This window comes from Lagenorhynchus albirostris, chromosome 8 (genome assembly GCF_949774975.1).
Source record: "Lagenorhynchus albirostris chromosome 8, mLagAlb1.1, whole genome shotgun sequence".
NCBI classification, from domain to species: domain Eukaryota; kingdom Metazoa; phylum Chordata; class Mammalia; order Artiodactyla; family Delphinidae; genus Lagenorhynchus; species Lagenorhynchus albirostris.
This window is the reverse complement of record NC_083102.1, coordinates 92,527,035-92,550,435: the sequence shown is the minus strand read 5'-3', so window position 1 is coordinate 92,550,435 and position 23,401 is coordinate 92,527,035.

Genomic DNA, 23,401 nt, shown 5'->3' with positions numbered 1-23,401 from the left:
CCCACCAAGGTCTCTACAGGGGTCGGGTTTTGGAGACGGGCGCATTGGCAAAACCTTTCAAGGTAGTTCTTTTGAGGGATTCTGTCTTAAAATCCCCCTCAGGGCTTCTCTGGTGGTGCAGTGGTTAAGAATCCGCCTGCCAATGCAGGGGACACCGGCTCGAGACCTGGTCTGAAAAGATCCCACATGCCTCAGCGCAGTTAAGCCCACGTGTCACAACTACTGAGCCTGCGCTCTAGACCCCAAGAGCCACAACTACTGAGCCTGCGCGCCGCAACTTCTGAAGCCTGTGCGCCCAAAGTCAGTGCTCCTCAACAAGAGAAGCCACCGTGATGAGAAGGCTACGCACAGCAACGAAGAGCCGCAACTAGAGAAAGCCCGCGTGCAGCAACAAAGACCCAACTCAGCCAAAAATAAATAAATTTATTTTAAAAAAATAAATAAAAATAAAATCCCCCTCAGTACATTTAAAGGTTTGGACAGCCCAACTTTTTTTTTTTTCCTTCGGTACACGGGCCTCTCACTGTTGTGGCCTCTCCCGTTGAGGAGCACAGGCTCCGGACGCGCTGGCTCAGCGGCCATGGCTCACAGGCCCAGCCGCTCCGCGGCATGTGGGATCTTCCCGGACCAGGGCACGAACCCGTGTCCCCTGCATCGGCAGGCGGACCCTCAACCACTGCGCCACCAGGGAAGCCCCAGCCCAACTTTTTTAATTGTAAGAGTGTGGAATGGAGTACAATAAGATCAAAAAGTTAGATACTGTGGCCATTTTGAGATCAATAAATAAAGAGTGCATTTATAAAACGAATTGTATTTCTCATTGATTCACAGTATCTTGTGCTGACTCCAGTTCCTTCTCAAATAACAGAAAAGGCTATTCGTGAGGACGGGGACTTGTTTATCTGTATGTGCTCAGCACCAGCACTGTTATGACCCATAGTAGACGTTGAAACATGTTAGTGAATGAATGGACACCAGCAGTATTCCTGTTTTGCCCTTTGCGTGCTCATGTGGTAATGATGACTTATTTAGCTAACATATTTTCTTGAATAACTACCTTGTGCCAGGCACCATTACAGGTTTTTGGGATACATCAGTGAACAACACAGACAAAAGTCCCAGTTCTTGGGCTTGACATTCATGTAGAGTTGACAGAGGATAAACAATAAGCACTATATAACTAAATTATACAGTTTTTTACAAGATCATAATAATGCTGTGAAAAAAATTTTAAAGCAAGCAAAGTAAAGAGAGCTATATGAGTATGTGTGTGAGTGAGAGCGGTCGGGTGGTACAGGTTATAATTTTAAGTATCCAGAGAGAACTTTTTTGTATATATATTTTTAATATATGAAAAAATATATGATATATTTGGTAGGTTCATGGAATATGTATAAAAACATTGTATACTTTGCCACAAAAAATACCTTAATAAACTAAAAAGAATAAAGATTTTTACAGGTCATATTCTCTGATCATAATACAACAAAATTGGTAATGAATAATAAAAATGACCCCAATAATTTTAACTGTAATTTAAATATAATATTGGACATTATAAGCACCTTCCTAAATAACATTTGGATCAAAAAGGAAATAAAAATTAAAACAACATATTCAACAAACAATTGAAATCAGATACTTCCTACCAAAATAACTTGGGAACAAATGAAAGCTACCCTATGAGGCAATTCTGTAGGCTTTGATGTCTTTATTATTAAAGAAGAAAGAAAAAAGAGACAAAATTATTATACATCTTAATTAGAAGCAAAATGGTAGTAAGGGAAGCAATAAAGAAAACAATCGAAATTAATAAAATAGAAAAAACCCTCAAACCTCATAAGTAAATCCAAAAGCTGGTTCTTTGGAAATACCAATAAAACAGACAATCCTTTTTTGACCCTGATTAAAGAAAAAGAGAACAAAATTATACAAGATAGAAATGAGAAAGAAGGTAATAATAGAGAAAAAATTCAAATATTATAAATCACTAACTAAAACTCAAGAGTAACACATTTGAAAACTTAGCTGATATGAGTAACTTCCTAATAAAATTGATCCAACAAGTAGAAAACCTGAAGAAACTAATTACCATAGAAAAATTGGAGATTAAATATCTACTATAAAAAATAGCATGGAGACTTGACAATTTCACAGTTAAATGCTTGAAATCCTTTTTAATCTTTAAAGAATGATGGATAATTAAATGTTATTTTTTACTCTTCTAGGGCACAGAAAAAGATAGAAAGTCACTAAATCATTTCATGAAACAGCTTTACTGTTACCTGCTAAAGCTAATATGAAAAAACCTCAAAGTTCAAGTTAGCTTATGACTATGTATTCAAAAGAGAATCCAGTACCTTATCAAAGGAATAATTCAAGAGGTTTTATTTCATGAAAGCAAACTGTGCAATATCAGGAAATCTGTAAGTATATTTCATTGCATCAACAATTTGAAGGAGAAAATCCATATGTTGTACTAATAAAAGTGGAAAAGTCATTTGAAAAATTAAAAAAATCAATCTTAGCAAAACAAAATAGAAAGAAATTACAAATTGATAAGGACTTTATAAAAAAGTCCAACAGCAAGTACTATTCTAAACACTGAGATATTAAGCTATTTCCTTTAAAGTAGGGAAAAGAGAAGACATCTGGTGATCACCATGATTATTCAAGATTCTTTTGGAGACTAGTGAATGCAAGAGGGAAGTAATCTGTATAAATGTTGGATAATAAGAGATGAAGTTATTTATTTATTTATTTGCTGTTGATGTGATTGTATGCCTAGAAAATCCAAAGGATTTTGGTTAAAAACAACTGAATAAGGGAATTTGATAAGGTCTCTGGATATAAGAAACATAAACAGACCAATAGTCTCTTTATTTTCTAACAGTAACCATCTAGAAATGTAGATGAGATAAATATTCCACTTGCAATACCAACGAATACTATTAGATATAGTCTTTATATATTCAGTATTCGGTATTTATTTAGTATAGTATTTATAAATGTTGGGAATACATTTTAAAAACTCAATTTTATTGAGGTATAATTTACATGTGGTAATATGCATACATTTTGAGTGTGCAGTTTGATGAGTTTTGACAAACATATATACCTGTGTAACCATCACCCAATCAAGATATAGAAATTTCCATCACCCTAGAAAATTCCCTCATACTTCTTTGCAGTCAATCATCAATGCCTCACAGAGGCAACCCCAATCTAATTTCTATCACTCAAGATTAGTTTTGCCAGTTCTAGAACTTCATAAAAATGGGATCACATATGTCCTTTTATGTATTTGGCTTCTTTGACTCAAAATAACGTTTTTGAGATTCATTCATGTGATTGCATGTACCATGCAAAGAACAAAGCTTTGTTCTTTGTTTTTGCTAAGTGCTCTTTTCATTGTATGGATATAGCATGGTTTGTCCATTCCCTTGTTGTTGGACATTTGGACTGGCTGTCGTGAATAAAGCTGCTATGAACATTCTTGTACAGGTCATTTTGTGTACACATGTTTTCTCTAGGGTAAATATCTAGAGGTGGAATTGTTGAGCCAGGTGGTAAGTATAAATTTAACTTTATAAGAGACTGCCAACCTGTTTTCCAAAGTGATTGTACCACTTTACACCTCCACCAGCATCGTATACGAGTGTCAGTTGCCCTACATCTTGTCGTTCCTCACTTGGAAAGAACTGTCAGTCTTATTTTTTTTTAATCTTTAAAAAAATTAACCTAAAAAAACTGTAAAATTAAAAAAATTATAGTTGATTTACAATGTTGTGTTAGTTTTAGGGGTACAGCAAAGTGATTCCGTTTTATATATATATATACACACACATATATATGTATGTATATATATATTGTTTTTTAGATTCTTTTCCATTATAGTTTATTATAAGTATGTCCATAAAGCTCATAACTTAAAGCCCCATCCTGACAACAGATGGGCACCAAGGCAATTGCTACAGCTTGTTCTTTTATCCTTACTTTCATTTAATAGATATTTGTTGAGTGCCCAGTGAGACGGGGCCACAATACCCAGCAGTGTAAACAACAGACTTGCTTTCACCAAGCATTCATCCTTAAGTTACCTGAATGGCGTTTGCATTCTGTGAAAGGCCTCTCCACGTTGCCTACGTCATCCTTGGCACACAACTTTTTTCACAGAAGGCAGCTCGATGCCCCAACAGCAACTATCCGCATAATCGGCAGGTTAGTCAGCAGGTGAGCTCAGGTGTTTGCTGACTTGTGGAATCTTGTCGTGGGGACAATGTACCAGTATTGCTCTGGACTCACCACTGAAGAATGGCACTCTACTCGCACCCATGACCAGACTTGCAGCTTATACCTCAGCAATTTATTTAAATTATAACCCCCTCCAGTGCCCTTCAGTGGCCTCATCTGGGTTGTGCTGGCCCCCAGTGGGCAGGATGGGCATGAGGTGGGTGGCCAAGGATGCTGTGTCTGCACGGCTGCTGGAGGCACTGAGTGAGTCTGGGGCCAGCCTCCTGCTGTCTGCTGGGGCTGAGGCAGGAGGTACCACGGTTCAGCAGTGACCTAATTCTCTCCACAGGCAGCCTGAACGAGTAGACGGAGCCTGTGTCAGTCCCTGGCCCAGCAGGCCTGGGCAGCTGCTATCTGATCCCAAGAAGGGGAGGAACATGGGCCCTGCCCTAGGCGTGACACAGCCTCCCAGCTGGGGGAGGGCCCGCAGCACCTCGGGGCAGCTCAGGTTTGGCTAAGTTGTGGTGAGGAAGCTTCCTTTCCCCTCCCAGTCTGGGGTTTAACGCGACCCCAGGGTTGTTCTCTGACACACACTCACACACACACACACACACACACACACACACACATGCACCTCTCTCCTCCTCCCACAGTTTAGCATGAATCTTTGCTTCTTGTTTTCTTGATTTGTCTTTGTTGATGTTTTTATTTGGGGGCTGGCTGAACCAAAGGGTCAGAAATCTGCCTTTGCCCACACGACTTGGCATTCTGGTTTTGGTGGTATGCGTAGCTTCGAGTTTTTCTATGCTGGTTTTATTTATATTAAACCCCTGGTTGGTGTGCAAACTTGCTCAGTGCTTTATTGAACCAAGACCCTAGCAGATGACTCATCAGGGCCTTCAAGAAGCCCTGCCCATTTCCTGAGATTCAGAATCCAGAGGTGGCTGGCCCTGGTTTAACTGCTGCCATGACATTTCCTTTTCAATATCTCCAAACCTTAAAGTGTAAAGATTTTGTCCACACAGACAGACACACGTATACTCCTGCTGCAGGTTGTCACACTCACTGAGACACTTTCAACTCAGCTGTTCGTGGACAAGGCATTGTGCATCCATGGCGATCCATCCATCCATCCATCCACTCTTTCGTTCGTCCATCTGTCCATCCATGACAAGACAGCAGCAAGTTCTGACATGGTTCAGGCCCCAGGGTTCACAGCAATGAGGGCTGGACTTCCAGTGGCCTCAGGATGCAGGCCTTAGCCCTCACCCAAGGGCCTCCGCAGATAATAACATCTCTTTCTGAGGCAACAGAAGCCAGGGCCAAGTGGGTTATGAAAGTTTGAGTCTTTAACCCCAACTGGACGGGCGAACCTAAACCTTAGCCTGTGACTATCCTGAGATGGGCAAAAAGAAAAAAAAAAAAGACAAATCAAGCCTACAGATAACACTGAAACAGGAAAGAGTAAGAGCTCATGTCCGTGCTGGAGGTGTTCATATAGAGGGACAGCAAAGAGGGAAAGAGAAAGGGGACACGGCGCACACACTCAGGAGTGCTGTTGAGGGCCTGGGGTACAGTGCTGACTCCTAGGGCAGGGAGGAGTATGGCTGTGGCCCATCCTAGGGGGCTGTAGCTTTCTCTCAGCCTCATACATACAAACAAAGCCCCTAGAAAAAAGGGGGCTTTTCTGGATACAGGAAGACAAGGGGTTAACCCAAACAATAAAGAAAAAAACCCAAAAAGCCTCCTGCTAGACACTCTATTGAGTAGAGTTCCCTGTGCTATACAGTAGGTCCTTGCTGTTTACCTATTTTACGTATAATAGTGTGTATATGTTAATCCCAAACTCCTAATTTATCCCTCTCCCCATTTTCCCCTTTGGTAACCATTAGTTTGTTTTCTATGTGGGTCTATTTCTGTTTTGTATATAAGTTCTTTTGTATCTTTTTTTTTTATTCCACATATAAGTGATATCATATGATACTTGCCTTTCTCTGTCTGGCTTACTTCACTTAGTATGATAATCTCTATATCCATCCATGTTGCTGCAAATGGCATTCTTTCATTCTTTTTCATGGCTGAGTAGTATTCCATTGTGTATATGTGTGTGTGTGTGTGTGTGTGTGTGTATGTATGTATATACGTACATATACCATGTCAGTCTTTTGAATATTAGCTATTCTGATACTTGTGTGGTGATACCTTACTGTGGTTTTAATGTTCATTTTCCAGATGATTTATGATATTGAAAATCTTTTCATGTGCTTATTTGTCATTTGCATATTTTAAAAAATGAAGTTTTTGCCCATTTAAAAAAATTGGGTTGGAACTTTCATGGTGGTCGAGTGGTTAAGACTCTGCAATTTTACTTCAGGGGGTACAGGTTTAACCCTTGGTTGGGGAATTAAGATCTCACATGCCATGTGGTGCAGCCAAAATAAATAAACAAATAAATAAAATAAAATAAAATTGGGTTGTCTTATTTTTGTATTTTAAATTTTCTTTATATTTTCTGGGTATAGGTCTTTTGTCAGATACATGAATTACAGATAAGTTCTTTGCATTAGTTGTATTCATCAGACAGTTGTGGAGATAGGGTTAGGGGTTCATGAAGTTTCTGGGTAGAGAGGGAGCATAATGCCTGCAGAAGGTAAAAGGAGGAGAGAGCACGATTAGGCACAGAAAGCCTATGTAAAGGGTGCTGATCTGATCCCTGTGATAGGGTAGGAAGGGAGGAGGGAATGGGGTAGGGCAGAGGGGCCTTCAGATTGGTGTGTAGATCTGGCAAAGTCTTGGCCAACGTAACAGGGGGCTCTGAAACAAAGGGCAAAGAGGTGTCCTGCATTAGGCACACATGGCCATGCTCAGGGGATGCCCTGAAAGAGTGTGGCCTTGGCTAGAAATCTGAGGGGCACCCTGTAGGTGCTTACAGACAGAGGCTGACAGCTATACTTCTTTGTCAAGACCCTGATGATCTTTCAAGGTCCTTTTGAGTTTGTGATTCTAGTTTTTCCAAAAGAGCTTTCTTTTTTTTTTTTTTTAAATGAGCTGTAAATAATAACGACATCTCCTGCATACATTTTGGTGTCACAGTGTGAACTTACTCAAAGTATTTAGTAAACGTATCTCGCAGTTCAATATCTCATATAAATACTCTATGATGAGGTCAACCTTTAGGATTCACTCTGTTCTTTTCCTGTTCTTCTGCTTATCGATCATCCCTGTCTTTTCTTTCAAAGCCTCAACAATTCTTTTTTATGTCCTTCTATTTCCCATCTTCTGCTAAGTTTCATCCTGTATCTCAGTCTTCCACACTTTATTTGTGCCTTTTGCAAACTGCTATTTTGTAGTTGGTATAATAAACTCTTAAGAGGGCACAGACCTTTGCTCGATTCCTCTTCAGTTTCTAGCATACTGGCTTTAGTCATGAAGTCTGTAGCAACCAGCCAACAGAACTCCGGATTTCTATATGTCAAGGGAAGGGACTTTTCCTTGTCCCTCCTAAACATTCATATGTTCTCTGAACATCTCTGGTATCCAGTGACTAAGCCTTTGGGCTCTGTCTTTTAATTGCTTATATCAGATGTTCTCTAAGACTGTAAAATATGTACTGGAATAATAAAATTGTTGTTATTGGTGAAAATGAGAGGAGAGCATTAAAAATATGGCTTCTAAAGAGAAGGCCTTAGAATAAAGGCAGTAGATAATAGGTAGATCTTGGGCAGTTTTGCCTCCTTTATTTTAAAGTATTGTGTCTATAGAAGGTCCTAGTTATAATATAGCCGTCAAAGCTAAGAGGAAAAGTATTAGTCCAATATAGAATGTTTCTAATGAAAGGATGAGGTAGCCATTTCAGACAGGAAGCCTGATTGATCTTTCTAATGGCCTACTGATGGACGGCTGTGTCTAATAGCATTTAAGCATGTTCAAGTCTGTCTAATCTTAAAAACAAATCCTTCCTCAACCCAAGCTCTCCTCTAGCTATTGCTCTCTGCCTCTCTTTCGCTTTGCAGCTGAACTTCTCGGACGAGTCAGTGTCTCCACTTCTCCACCTCTCACTTTTCAACCCACTGCAATCCAGCTTCCAACTCCACTATTCCACTCGAAATGGGAGGGAGGGGTGGGGGGAAAGTTCCACAAAATTTTCGCCGATGACTCTCACATCTCTCTCTCCAGCCCAGGTCTTCTCTGCACATCAGACTCATGTATCCAAGTGTCTACAGGATGTCACCGCTTAGATTTACCATATGGATTTTAATGCATCGCATCTGAATTTGCCTTTTTACTTTCAATGCTCTTCCTTCTCTTATGTTCTCTAGCTCCTCGATGCTCAAACTGTGGAGCAGGCACTTGTAGCATCAGCATCACGTGGGAGCTTGTTAGAAATGCAGAGTTCCTGGTCCCATCCCAGACCTATTGAATCGGAATCCGCATCCTCAGGTAACTCATAGGCACAGTGAAGTTTGAGAAGCATTGCAACTCATTGAATGGTCACCACATCAGCTCATTCTCCACGTTCTAAGTATTTCTCACATTTTCCAGTATTTTCTCCATTCTCACTGCCCCTTCCCTGGTTCAGGCTACCATCCTGCTTTACCTGGATGTTATAACAGCTTCCTAACTGGTCCCCCTGCCTCACGTCTGGTCTCCCTTCCAGTCCATTTCCCCTACTCAGCTGGAACATGATTCCTAAAGCAAAATCTGATAGGGCCTTCCCTTGCTTAATTTTCTTCAATACTTTCTGATGGTTCTCAAGATAATTCCTCATTAGCTTTCTGATCAGCTTTCTGGCCTCACTTCTTGCTACCTTTTACTCGCTATGTCCATTTTCAGGCCTTTGCCGCATAATTTTTCTTCTGCCTAGTAATGTAGCCTCTCCCTCTACCAAAGGCTACTTATATGTCAGGTCTTAACTTAGATGTCACTTTCATTTGGAAGCTTTCTCTGATCTCCCAAGTCTGAATGAGTTGTTCCTTTTATGTATGTCTTTACCACCTTATTTTATAAATACCTAATTGTCTTCACTCCCTGCTAGACTACAAGATCTTTGAGGCAGGAACTGTGTGTCCTAGTTAACTACTTTATCCTTATTGCCTAGTATAATCCTCAATAAATATTTGTTAAATAAGTGAATGAATTTCATTAAAACTTCTTTGAACACTGTATTCTAAGCAATTCCATGTTCCAGTTATAATTATGTAGTAGTAAACTGTCTGTAAATCCAGATTAAATTAAGTAAGAATTTACTAACATTAGGATGTTACAGGGGAAGGTAAGGTACTCTAGGCAAGACACAGAAAGTTATAATAAAAAATCACATTTCATGGATTTTAAAAAACTTTTCCTTTCAATTTTGTAACTATGTTTTCAGAAGTTATTTATTCCAAGGTATAAATATTTAATTGTTCTTAGCATGTACAGTGAATCTTATGCTTCCTGGTCTTTCCCACTGTCCATCCCGCCGCCTCTTTTTAAAATAAATTTATTTATTCATTTATTTATTTTTGGCTGCATTGGGTCTCTGTTGCTGCGTGCAGGCTTTCTCTAGTTGCGGCGAGCGGGGGCTACTCTGTGTTGAGGTGCGCGGGCTTCTTGTTGCGGTGGCTTCTCTTGTTACGGAGCACGGGCTCGAGGCATGCAGGCTCAGTAGTTGTGGTGCATGGGCTTAGTTGCTCCACGGCACGTGGGATCTTCCCGGACCAGGGCTCGAACCCATTTCCCCTGCATTGGCAGGTGGATTCTTAACCACTGCGCCACCAGCGAAGTCCTCCATCCCCTTTGATGTTAGTGGAAAGACTGCATTTGGAATGAGAGTTGGAGACTGCTCCCCATTGGAAATGTGGTAGACATTGCTAGTACTCACCATTCCCTGGTCCTTCTCCTGTTTCTCGTTACCCACAGTACTAGGTTTTCTAACCTGTTGGTGCATAGGTGGGTCCAAACATGGCTTATTCTGGTCAGTGGCTAGTAAGTGGCACTGATACCCTTCACTCCCCAGCTTAGTCCCTTAAAACTCCTGCTTGAGCTCCAGCTCTCTCTTCCCATTTCCCAGTAATCATAGTGGTCATGAATTGGGATGGTAGGGCCTCAAGACGTAGCCAGCCTGGATTTCTGAGTTACCACTCGGAGGAAATTTCCCTGGGGGCCCAAAGCCTAAGGTCGAAGTGAACTTTTAATTTGTTAAACTCATAGAGTAAATGTGTTATCTAGCAGAGCCCGACAAATATAAGCACTGTATGTGCTCGGCCTGACCTTTCTGGGTGTTTGCTTATACTCGCATGGTTTCAGATTAGCACCCAGGTAATTCAGGTCTCCCTCTCGTCATCAGTATCTTCACGCCAGACCTTATCTCTGCTTTAGACTTGCAGATTTAGCTATAAATTGGACATTGCACAAAGAGCTACCATAGGAACCTCAGACTTAATATGTGTAAAACTGAACTCATTGTCTTTCTGCCCCAAACCTGGTCTTCTTCCTGTATTTTCAATATCAGACAATAGAATGACTGTGCCCTCCGTGTTTAGACAGGTAGTATAGCGGAGAAGTTGATTGAGTAAGGGTTGTATACCCATACTCAAACAAAATAGGTTGTATACATCTCTACAATGGAATATCATTCAGCCATGAAAAGAATGAAGACTGATACCTGCTACAACATGGGTGAACCTCGAAAACATTATGCTAGGTGAAAGAAGCCGGTCACAAAAGGCTACATATTGTGTGATTCCATTATATGAAGTGTCCACAATAGGCAGATCCACAGAGCAGAAAATACATTACTTGTCGAGGGTGAGGAGGGGGTGAAGTGGAGAGCGACTGACTGCTAAATGGGTACAAGGTTCTTTTTATGGAATATTGAAAAGATTCTGGAATTAGATAATGTTGATAGTCAACATTGTGAATATCCTAAAACCCGCTGAATTATATACTTTAAAAGGTGAGTTATACGGCATGAGAATTATATCTCAGTTTTTAAAACTTACCAGTAGAGAAGAATGAAATTTTAAAAAATCAATAGCTTATACTTCTGGACAGAACAGAAGACTGAAGACTAGTGTTGAAGGCAGTCTGTTATTTTACTGCACAGATTTCATTTAAAGAATACAAGGCAGGGGCTTCCCTGGTGGCACAGTGGTTGAGAGTCCGCCTGCCGATGCAGGGGACACGAGTTCGTGCCCCGGTCCGGGAAGATCCCACATGCCGTGGAGCGGCTGGGCCCATGAGCCATGGCCGCTGAGCCTGCATGTCCGGAGCCTGTGGTCCGCAACGGGAGAGGTCACAAAAATGAGAGGCCCACGTACCACAAAGAAAACAAAAACCAAAAACCAAAAACAAATGCTGCAATCAGAACCACAGTGAGATACCACTTCATACTCACTAGGTGTCTTTAAACAAAAAGTAACTGAGAGACTTTGATTTTGGGACTGGCTCATTGGAGTTTAGAAGTTGACACTCTAACCCAATAACAATTAAAACACTGAACAAATGGAAAAATCAACAATTCTTCTTAGATCCATTAGAGAAGTGAAGTCACAGGTCAAGCTGCTGTCTCCCAAACTGGAGAGACAGAAAGTTGATACAGAGAATCACAACTTACTAGAGCACAAAATCAAAAGCAGAAACCTCTGTGGACACCAGTGCCAGGGTAGGAAGACCTGAACTGCAACTGACAAATTCCTGGAGGCCCAGGGGGACCCAGTAATAAGAAGACCCCCACTTAGAAGCAACCAAGATGTCCTTCAGTAGGTGAATTGGTAAATAAACTGTGGTGCATCCAAACAATGGAATAATATACAGCAACGAAAAGAAATGAATTACCAAGCCATGAAAGGACATGGAGGGAACTTACATGCATATTATTAAGTGAAAGAAGCCAGTCTGAAAAGCTACATTACTGTATGATTTCAGTCAATGACATTCTAGGAAGGCAAAATGAGGAGACAGTAAAAAGATCAGTGGTTTAGCGGGAGGAGAGGTAAGAATAAGTGAAACAGGATTTTTAGGGCAGTGAAACTACCCTGTATGATATTTTGTCATGGTGATTACACAACACGGATAAATTTGTCCAAACTGCAGAATGTACAGCACCAAGAGTGAACCCTAAAGTAAACTATGGACTCTGATAATGATGTGTCCATGAGGCTCATCAGTTGTAAGAAATGTACTGCTATAGATCAGGGAGGCCAGGGGAGGGGCAGGAGTTATATGGGAAATATCTACCTTCTGCTCAATTTTGGTGGGAACCTAAAGCTGCTCTAAAAAGTAAAGTATTATTTAAAAAATGCCGAGCAACTTCTTATAAAAAGGTTGAATTAGGCTTCCCTGGTGGCGTAGTGGTTGAGAGTCCGTCTGCCGATGCAGGGGACATGGGTTCGTGCCCCGGTCCGGGAGGATCCCACATGCCGTGGAGTGGCTGGGCCCGTGAGCCATGGCCACTGAGCCTGCGCATCCAGATCCTGTGCTGCGCAACAGGAGAGGCCACAACAGTGAGAGGCCCACGTACCGCAAAAAAAAAAAAAAAGGTTGAATTTTGTAAGAGAGTGGGAAGGGAGGCTGCAGGGAGAAAAAAAGAGGTAAAAACTTTTGCTCCTGATATGACCCTATGCCTCAACTTTTGCTGGCCCTTATAAAAACATGCAGTGCAGAAGATTAGAACAGACATTTCATCAAAGAAGATATACAGGTGAAAAGAAATTCAACATCATTAGTCATTAGGGAAATGCAAATCAAAACCACAATAAGACACCACTACACACCTATCGGAATGACCAGTATTAAAAACACTGACCATAACAATTGCTCCTGAGGATATGAAGGAACTGGAACTCTCAAATACCGCCCTCACGATATTATATGCTAAAAAAGGTTACAGCCACCTAGTAAAACAGTCTGACAGTTTCTTACAAAACTACCATGAAACCCAGCTATTCCATTCTTACATATTTGCCCAAGAGGAATTAAAGCCCATGTCCATACAAAGACTTGTACATGAATGGTCATAGCAGGTTCTTTTGTTTTGTTGTTGTTGCTTTTTTGTAATAGTCAAATTGTAGTTTATCTATCCCATGGATACCACTACTCAGCGATAAAAAAGAATGGCTATTGATACATCCAACGACATAGATCAATTTCAAGATAATTATGTGGAGTGAAAGAAGCCATACAAAAAAGAATATATACTCAATGAATCAATTTGTATAAAACTCTAGGAAATGAAAATTAACCTCTAGTGACAGCAAGCAGATCAGTGGTTGCCTAGGGATGGGCAGGTGGAGGGGTGAGGAGAGGCAGGATGAAAGGGTTCTATGGATATGTTCATTATCTCAATTGTGGTGATGGCTTCACAGGCATGTATGTCAAAGTTTATCAAATTGTACACTTCAAAAATGTGCATATCTAGTAACAAATAGAAAAAATAAAATAAAAAATACCTATGATAGGATCAAATAATCAAATATTTAGGGCTAAGTCCAATACTGTGTTGAATAAGAGTGGTCATAGCGGGCACCCATGTTTTGCTCCTGATGTGAGAGGAAAACCTTTCAACCTTTCATCATGGAGTATGATGTTAGTTGTGAGTTTGTTGTATACGGTCTCTATTATGTTGAGGTATGTCGCTTCTATACACACTTTGTTGAGGATTTTTATTATGAAAGAATGCTGTATTTTGTCAAATGCTTTTTTTGTGTCTATTTAGATGCTCATACAATTTTTATCTTTTATTCTATTAATGTGGTGTATCATATTTGTTGATTCCATATGTTGATCTATTCTTGCATCCCAGAGATAAATCCCTCTTGGTCATGGCGTATGATCCTTTTTTTAAAATATAAATTAAAAAAAATTTATTTATTTACTATTTATTTTTGGCTATATTGGGTCTTCATTGATACACGTGGGCTTTCTCTAGTTGCGGCGAGCAGGGGCTGTTCTTTGTTGCATGCATGGGCTTCTCATTGTGGTGGGTCCTCTTGTTGTGGAGCATGGGCTCTGGGTGTGTGGGCTTCAGTAGTTGTGGCACACGGGCTCAGTAGTTGTAGCTTGAGGGCTTTAGAGCGCAGGCTCAGTAGCTGTGGTGCACGGGCTTAGTTGCTCCATGGCACGTGGGATCTTCCCAGACCAGGGCTCGAACCCATGTCCCCTGCATTGGCAAGGGGATTCTTAACCACTGTGCCACAAGGGGAGTCTGGCGTATGATCCTTTTAGTGTGCTGTTGCATCTGGCTTGCTAATATCTTGTTGAGGATATTTTGTATCTATATTCATCAGGGATATTCGTCTATGATTTTCTTTTCTTGTAGTGTCCTTATCTAGCTTTGGTATCAGGGTAATGCTGGCTTTGTAAAATGAGTTTGGAGTTTTTCCTCCTTTTCAATTTTTTGGGGAAAGTTTGAGACGGATTGGCATTAGTTCTTTTTAAAATGTTTGGTTGAATTTGCCAGTGAACGCATGTGGTTCTGGGCTTTTCCGTGTTGGGAGGTTTTTTAATTTTTTTTTAAATTTAATTTAATTTAAAAATTTTATTTATTTATTTACATCTGTTGGGAAGTTTTTGATTGCTGATTCAATCTCCTTACTCATCACTGCTCTGTTTAGATTTTCTACTTCTTTATGATTCAGTCTTGATAAGTCATGTGTTTCTGGGAATTTATCCATTTCTTCTAGGTTATCCAATTTGTTGGCATATAATTGCTCATAATAGTCTCTTATGATTCTATGTATTTCTATAGTATCAGTTATAATTTCTCCTCTTTCATCTGATTTTATTTATTTGAGTATTCTCTTTTTTTCTTAGTTTAGGCAAAGATTTGTCAATTTTTTAATCTTTGCAAAAAAAACCAGCCCTTAGATTTTTTCTGTTGTTTTTCTGCCTCTATTTCACTTATTTCTACTTTGATTTTTATTATTTCCTTTTTCTGGTTACCTTGGGCTTAGTTCTTCTTTTTCTAGTTCCTTGAGGTGTAAAGCTAGGTTGTTTTTGAATTGCCTTTTTTCTTAAGATGTGCATTTATTGCTATAAACTTCCCTCTAAGAATTACTTTTGCAGCATCCCATAGGTTTTGGTATGTTGTATTTCTATCTTCATCAGTTTTGAGATATTTTAAAATTTCCCTTTCGATTTATTCTTTTACCTTTTGGTTGTTAAGGAGAATGTTGTTTAGTTTCCACGTGTTTATAAATGTACTTGTTTTTCATGACCTTGACAGCCCTGTTGAGTACTGGCAAGCTCTCCTGTAGAATGTCCCCAATATGAGCTTGCCTGCTCTTTTTCCTGTAATTAGACTGGAGTTATGTTTTTTTTAGAAAGAATACCAGAGAGGTGAAGTACCCTTTTTATCACATCATTTCAGGGGGTAAATGACATCCACATGACATACTGGTAATGTTAACCATCATACTGGTAATGTTAACGTAGTGTTTTGCAGGTTTCACCATGGTAAATATATGATTTAATACGATTAAAATATAGATCTATGAGACTAGAGATGCTGTATGTTTTGTTTACTGCTATATCCTCAATGTCTAGAACAGTACATGACTCATAGGCACTCAATAAATGTTTGTTGAATGAATAAATGAACAAATGGAAGGATGAATTAGAGATCCTTAGCTTCCCACTCTACTCAACTCTTTTAAAAAATTTGTTCTGACCATACTTGTGATCACTAACAGCAATTATATGAGAGCAAATAGTCCATATGAACGAATACATATTGACAGTAGCACACATTAGTTGACCGGTGACTTACTTATTAAGACTACATTTAATTTTGGTTTGAAAAGCCAGGGCAAGATGAGCATTGTGTTTCTGTGCAAATGTTTTAGCCTCTTTGACTATCTCATGTCTGGTATGGGGGTGGTTTTTCTTTCCTTGTAAGTTAATATTAGGATTTAGTGAAATCACATAGTAAGTGCCTCAGTGTCTGGCATTTTGCTCAATAAATGTTGGTTTTTACTTCACTTTCCACAATCTTCTGAAGCATGTGGATGAATTAATTCTTCTATTCTGGGACAGTCTTTTTCTACAAAAGAGCATTTTTTATCTGGAAGATCAGTGCAGACAATTCCATTTCATTAAAGAGCTGGTGATTTAATAATTTACTTAGAAACAGGCTGTGGCTTCCATTATAAAACTCATCTGGCATAAGTGCATAGGACCACTATTATTTTCCTACAGGCAGGAAAGCTGACGGAATAGAAATACTTTACAAATGTGCACAGAATGGTTTACCCTCATGCAATGTCTGCACCTGAAGAAATATCATATGATGCCCTGCAGTGGATGTGGCTCAACATAAAATTTGTCACTTCCCAAGCGCTTGAAATATTGCCCCATTTCATACATCCCTGCACTGCACGTGCTTATTTGGTAATGCTGGCTTGCCTCCTTATTTCAGTAGTTGAAGTGACGAAGCCCTGTTTTATAATTTACCAAGTGATTGAAGGTGCCAGGCAGATCTGTATTACCACAGTAATGTCATTGATTCCTAGTTCTTAAAGAAGAAGAAAGGACAGTGAGTGTTTAGCTTGAGGGTGATGTGTTCCGTGGAATTATATTCTCTGCAAGTTGTTTATGATTTTTTTCTTCTGTACAGCCAGAGGAGTGGAGGGACATATTTCAAATTCCCATTGGCAAGGGCTCCTGGTTCTTTTATAAAGATTTGTAAAATTCCAACCCTTTGAATCTTGTCAGTGGTCTGTGGACATCCTCCAGGCTTTCCTATCATAAAGCTTTCAACACACAGAGCTGAGTGGGCTGGGCAGGAAACGTGTATGTGAGAGTGTGTGCTTGCATGTGTGTGCATGTGTACGTGTGTGTCTATATGAAGCTGCCTTGATTGAAATGCCAATATTCTGTCACTTTCCGGTCGGAATTTATCATAGCAATAAAACGGACGCATCCCCCTACATCGTGAAGTGTAGCAGTTGAGCCTTGCTATTTATTTCGTTGAGTCAGCTTAATGTAGATCAGGGTTCAGGACTTCCTTTTGGTTCCTTTCTTGTTTCTCTTCTCTAGAGCTTCGCAAAGCTGTTGAATTCAGGCGAAAATCGTTGCCCCGGAGCTGTGACAGTTCTCCACGTGGAGAGGGGCAGGGATCACATTCAATCTTCAGAGATGATCAGTGTGAGTGGAATTTGCCAAGTTCTACGGTTTGAAAATGTCTACATTTTCTATTTTCAACTCCTCTTGGAAAGTATAAATCACCAAATGTTGGCAAAGTTTTCACTTCTTCCCAAATCATCAGATAATGGATAGTGGGTGTTGCCTAGCCACAGACGTTGGTTTGTGGTCTGGAGGTTCAAAAAAGCACTTCAAAACTGCTCTCAGAAGCTTCTGAGGTGTGGGAGTAAATGACAGAAAAGCAGAATTAAGCAATAGTCATCTTTTTAGGAGGACAGACTTCAGCTGTTTCTTTTATTCTTTGTAGGTTGATTCAGATTCAAAAGTTTCTATGGTTCCGTAAACCAGGATGCTGTACAAAAAATAAATTGAGTCATAAACACCGCCAAACAGGTTTGACTTCCCCATGAACACTGGTGATGGTTAATTTTATGTGTCGACTTGACTGGGCTTAAGGGATGTCCAGATAGCTGGTGAAACATTGTTTTTGGGTGTGCCTGTGAGGGTGTCTCAGGAGGAGATTAGCATTTGAATCAGTAGACTGAGTCAAGAAGATCATCTTCCCCAATGTGGGTGGGTGGGCATCCTTCAATCTGTTGAGGGCCTGAGTAGAACAAAAAGGTGGAGGAATTCTCTCTCACTGCTTGAGCTGGGACATCCATCTTCTCCTGTCCTTGGACATTGATGCTCCTGGCTCCCGGTCTTTCTGACTTAGATTGGACCAACCCCATCAGCCCCATGATTCTCAGGCTTTCTGACTGGGGCCACCAGAGAAGCCCCTGGAGAAGGGGCATTTTTGATGAGGCATCGCGGTAAGAGGTCTGAAGGCGAGTGGGATGAAAGGGTGTGTATGTGCCGGAGACGTTGTGTGAATGGAAGGCAAAGAGAGACTCACTTGACCAAGGGAGGTGGTTCAACAGCCATTTTAAATTATTGGTGTTTTTCTGGATTGTGAAATACAATTCTAAATGCAGGGAGAAATCAGCCAAGTCCCCCACATTGATCAGAATAACAACAAGGCTAATGTCCACTTGGGCAGCCCCCTCTTAGAGCCCACTTGGACTCCTCTACCTAAAGGAAGGGAGCTGAGAAGCTCTTAACTCTCAAAACTTTGTATAGTGAGAGTTTATGCACCAGGCACCTGTTTCTGCACGATAGTACAGTAATATAAAAAGTATAACAAGCGGGGTGAATGCAATTAAAGATACATATGGAATGATAAATTTGGTGTTTCATTAAATCATTTTGGGGGAGGTGGAACTCATTAGGTTGTGAAAATGAATCACGGTGAGAACAAGGTCCCACTGGCAGAGGATCACTCACCACAGAGCAATTCTGCTGTTGTCTTGGGGCTCTGCGTGGAGCGTGGATTGATGATGATCCCTCCTTTATTGAGACTCTGGGCTCACGTCTCGTTTATGCTTATGCCTGCCAGATGGAAGAGCCTTTATTTGTTATTGCATTTCTCAGCCGTTTCTTGATCTCTGAGGCTCGAGTGCAGAGATGCTGAAGTGATACAGTAAGTACGCCCGGGAAATGCATCGGTAAACACTAAAAGAGAAGACAGTGCCGAGGGCAGAAGTTTATTCCACAGGATAACAGGGATGAAGTTAAGAAAAGGAAAGATCAATGTTCAATATCAGGAAAAATACCCTGGCCGTTCAACTTTAAAAATAACTTCCCAAGGGAAGCTGTGAAAATCCCACTACCTGAGGCATTTGAGAATAGATGGGGTGATGTACTGGACATTATCCTGCAGGGAGTCAAATGTCCTCTGGTCCAGGGAGTGAACTAAAATAGCCACAAACCCCACACAATCATCTTTTGTGGTTAAGATTCTGGGAGTCCAGTCAGGTCTTGCTTTATTGAATCCTTTGCTACAACCAGTATGAATTTCCCCAGGCTGAATTGAAGAGTTGAAGCATCTTAGAACTTGAGCCTTGGCGGGCACTTGTGCCCATGGCCTGGCCAGTTAAGAGCTTATTCCGTGTGGCATCTGTCTTACATGTTGCACTGATTGGTGGTGTGGTTCCCACCCCCTTCCCTCCCTTCCCTTCCTCTCTTCTCCTCAGTAAAGGAAACAGATGTGGGGTGGCAAAAGCTTGGAAACCACTCCTCTGCAATGAGTCATCCTGGTATGCCTGTTGGATGCCTGCTCTCTGCTGCACACTGCACTGCGGTCTGGCATTTGGAGGAGAATGTAGGTCTCACCAGAGCCAACGTGAGACATGGGAACTGCTGAGGTCTGCTGGCCATTCCGCAGTGGACAAGGCCTGCAAAGCTTGTAGAGTTGCCATTAAAATCTTCTCCCTGCTCCTGCCCCAGAGATCTGCTCGGGGTTCTGGGTCTTTTCTGTTTTACAGCTATTGTTAATGATTTGATGTGGGGGGCGGGGTAGGGGGACGGAAGGGAGAGGAGGAAAGTCTTAATTCCCTGAGGATAGACCAAACCTGTAGTCAAGTTCAGCTCTAAGAGACTCTAGAGTGAAAATGTTGAAGGCCAGCTGCTCATTCTTCTTTCCTCTCCTAATTAATTGCAATTGATCCCAAAATACTTATATTTGGGGGAAGTCTCTGAAGCTGGAGCTGGATCAAGTTGCTGATATGGTCACAGAACTGGATCTGAGGCAAGCACAGGAGCATAGGCAAGTCAAAAGGGCTTCCCTGGTGGCGCAGTGGTTGAGAGTCCGCCTGCCAATGCAGGGGACGCGGGTTCGTGCCGCGGTCCGGGAGGATCCCACGTGCCGCGGAGCGGCTAGGCCCGTGAGCCATGGCCGCTGAGCCTGCGCGTCCGGAGCCTGTGCTCCGCAACGGGAGACGCCACAACAGTGAGAGGCCCGCGTACCGCAAAAAAAAAAAAAAAAAAAAAAAAAAGGCTGAGAAGGCATTTTTCACAAAGGTAGAACAATCTTAAAATTTGTATGGAACCATGCAAGACCTTGAATAGCCAAAGCACTCTTGAGAAAGAAGAACAAAGGTGGAGACATTATGGTCCCTGATTTCAGACTATATTACAAAAAACTATATTATAGTAATCAAAGCAGTATGGAATTGTCATAAAAACAGACACATAGATCACTGAAACAGAATAGACAGCCCATGCACATATCATCAATTAATTTACAACAAAGCAGTCAAGAATACCCAGTGAGGAAAGATAGTCTCTTCAATAAACGATGTTGGGAAAACAGGACAGCCACATGTAAAAGAATGAAACTGGGCCACTATCTTACACCACACACAAAAGTTAACTCAAAATGGATCAACGACTTGAACGTAAGACCTGAAACCATAAAACTCCTAGAAGAAAACATAGGCTGTAAACTTCCTTGACACTGGTCTTGGCAATGATTACTGAATTTGACACCATACGCAAAGGCAACAAACGCAAACATCAAGTGGGACTACATAAAACTCAAAAGCTTCTGCACAGCAAAGGAAACCATCAACAAAATGAAAAGGCAACCTACTGAATGGGAGGAAACATTTGTAAATCATATATCTGATTAACATACAACTCATACAACTCAGTAGAAAAAACAAACAATCTGATTAAAAAATGGACAAAAGATTTGAATAGATATTTTTCCAAAGAAGACGTACAGATGGCCAACAGGGACCTGAAAAGTGCTCAACATCACTAATCATCAGGGAAATGCAAATCAAAACCACAATGAGATATTACCTCACACCTGTCAGAATGGCTATTATCAACAAGACTCAAAATGACAAGTGTTGGCAAGAATGTGGAGAAAAGGGAACCCTTGTTCACTCTTATTGGGAATGTAAATTGGTGCAGCCAGTACGGAAAACAGTACGAGGTTCCCCCCAAATTAAAAGTAGAACTACCATATGAAATAACCAGGAATTCCATTTCTGGGTATTTATCTGAAGAAAGTGAAAACACTAATTCAAAAAGATATATGCAACTCCATGTTCATTGCAGCATTATTTACAATAGCCAAGATATGGAAGCAATCTAAGTGTCCATGGACGGATGAATGGATAAAGAAAATGTGATATGTATACATTTTGTATATATATATACGTGATATATATGAAGTATGATACACATACACACACAATGGAATATTATTCAGCCATGAAAAAGAATGAAATCCTGCCATTTGCAACAACATAGATGGACCTTGAGGACATTATGCTGAGTGAAGTAAGTCAGATAAAGACAAATATTTTATGATCTTGCTTATTTGTGAAATCTTAAAAAAAAAACCACCCCACAAAAACCCAACCAACCAACCAACCAAACAAACAAAAACCCTAAGCTTATGGATACAGAGAACAGGTTGGTGGTCGCCAGAGGTTGGGGGGTGGGCACATGGGTGAAGGGGGCTAAAAAGTACAAACTTCCAGCTGTAAAATAAATGTCATGTTGATTTAATGTACAGCATGGAGACTATAGTTAATACTGTATTGTGTATTGGAAAGTTGCTAAGTTTAGAATTTTTCATCACAAGGAAAGAAATTTATAACTGTGTAGTGATGGGTAACTAAATTATTGTCATGATCATTTTACAATATATACAAATATCAAATCATTATGTTGTATACCTGAAACTAGTATAATGTTATATGTCAATTATATCTAAATTTTTAAAAAAAGAGAGACTGAGAAGGACTTGTAAGTCAGTTCCTGGGGTGTTTTCCAACTCAGTTTATTCCACACTTTCTCAGTTGATTGGAATGTGTAGCAATTTTTTCCACACAGTAGACTCTGGCCATCTATGGGTGTAACACTTACAGTCTAAGCCACTTCAGCGTGATCCAGAAGTCCATTCTATGAGGCAGAGTGCAAAGTTTTGCCGAGGTATGAATGTCAGTCACTGAACTGCAAAGTAGTTGTGGCTGAGAGTCAGTTATCTTGTGAGTGGAAACAGCTCATTGTCCAGTCTCTACCTCTTACAGCGGCCCTTTCCATTTTCTTCGTTATTCTGTGTGAGAAGGTTTGGAGACATCCTTGGTGAATGCTGTGATTCTTAAATGCCTTGTGACTACAAGCCATAGCCCAGCCTGGCCCAGCCCAGCCTTCCTCAACAGGCACAATCGTAAAGAAGACCCAAGGAGCTGTCAACAGAACAAATTTGAACCTGTTCAACACTACTTATTCATCTTTTGTTGTGGGCCAGGTCCTGTGTTAGGTGTCATAAGAGTTACAAAGATGAGTATGACCTAGGTTGTGCCCTCAAAGAAAATACAACCAATAGGAGGAAAGAAACAGCACAAATGACCGTAATATAGGGCAGGGCCAGATAACCGCTCTGGGGTGTTTTTCACACCAACAACCAATTCTCTGATTCTTCAGACATCATCTTGGTGTTCAATGATTCAATTCAATTCTGACACTACTTGTAGTTCGCGCAGGCCTCCCAGTTTAAGGGTTCAGTCTCACAAGACTATCCCCCGCTTCAGATGTCAGTCACAAATCCTGGGCCTCCCATACTTCTGACCCACTGGCTATAAACTGGGTGTTCCCATAACTTCCCCTTTAGGTTTGGTAATTTGCTAGAATGGCTCACAGAACTCAGGAACCCACTTTACTTATATTTACCAGTTTATTATGAAGGATATCATGAAGGATACAAATGAATACCAGCTGAAGACGTACACGTGATGAGGTCTGGAGAGGTCTCAAGCACAGGAGTTTCTGTCCCGTTGAGTTGGGGATCACCACCCTCCCAGCACATGGATACATTCACCAACCCAGAAGACCTCTGAACCCTGTTGTTTAAGGATTTCATCACACGTGAATGATTGATTAAATCATTGGCCCTTGGTGATTGGACTGTGTCTCTAGCCCCTGTCCTCTTCCGGGAGGTTGGAGGGTGGGACTGAAAGTTCCAAGCTTTTAATCGAGGCCTGGTTTTTCTAGAGACCAGCCACCATCCAGAGATGGTCTAGAGCGGGGGGAGGGGGGATCTCATTAGCATACAAAAGACACTCTAATCACTCTGGAGATTCCAAGAGTTTTAGGAAATTTATGCCCAGGAACTGGGAACAAAACCAAATATTTATTTTTTATTACATCA